The sequence below is a fragment of the Apteryx rowi genome, unplaced genomic scaffold, assembly GCF_003343035.1.
Source record: "Apteryx rowi isolate R43461 unplaced genomic scaffold, aptRow1 scaffold_4, whole genome shotgun sequence".
NCBI lineage: Eukaryota > Metazoa > Chordata > Aves > Apterygiformes > Apterygidae > Apteryx > Apteryx rowi.
Window position 1 is genome coordinate 1,922,722 of NW_020450529.1, and position 820 is coordinate 1,923,541.

Below are 820 nucleotides of genomic sequence, written 5' to 3' on the forward strand. Positions count from 1 at the left end.
CCCCACCGAGCGCCGGGGGCAGGCGGCCGCGAGGAGACACCCGCCCCCGCCGGCAAGGAAACCCGCACCCTCGCAAGGATCCCCCGCTCAACTCCCCCGCCCCTGTTTGGGGGGGCTCTTGGCCATTCCTGCCCCTACACACAGCCCCGGCAGCGCCGTGCAGGGAAAGCAGAGAAGAGCAAGCCCGGGTCGCCAAGTACTCAGTGCCGCTATTACACATGGAAAAAAAAAAAAAAAAAAACACATCAAAAAGAGTAATCCCAGTTTTGACACGAGATCCTCTCCTTGCCCCTAAGGCGGATACCAATGGAGCCAGTGAGGAGGACGACGAGTTTGGATGCAACCCCGTACTCTCCAAACCAAAGTAATGCAGCTGATCTCACTCAATTTAAGATACTCAGATCCATTTTGGTTCTGTGCACCAGGGTCTAAAGGATGCTGGATCATCCTATTTTCATTCCCTTCCTCCCAAAACTGTAATACCCAAGTAGAAAACACCTGTTGCCATTTCTTCCTGACCAACAAATCCACGCAAAACCAAGCACATTTTTTGGAGACAAACCTCCTCTACAAATACCAGATCAAGTATAGCTGCTCTTCATCATTTGGCCCCAACGCATGCTGGACCACGAGCACTAGATGTGCGCACAGTGAAAGGTGCCTAGACCCAGCTACAACTCTCAACTTCTGCTCACGATTTGAGAGCTACTGTGGTTGCTTTATTTCCAGCACATTTTAGTGAAGTCACAGTAATACAACTTTGATTTTTATCTTTTTAAACCTAGCCAAATTTTATCTCATAACACTGAAACGTTGCAGC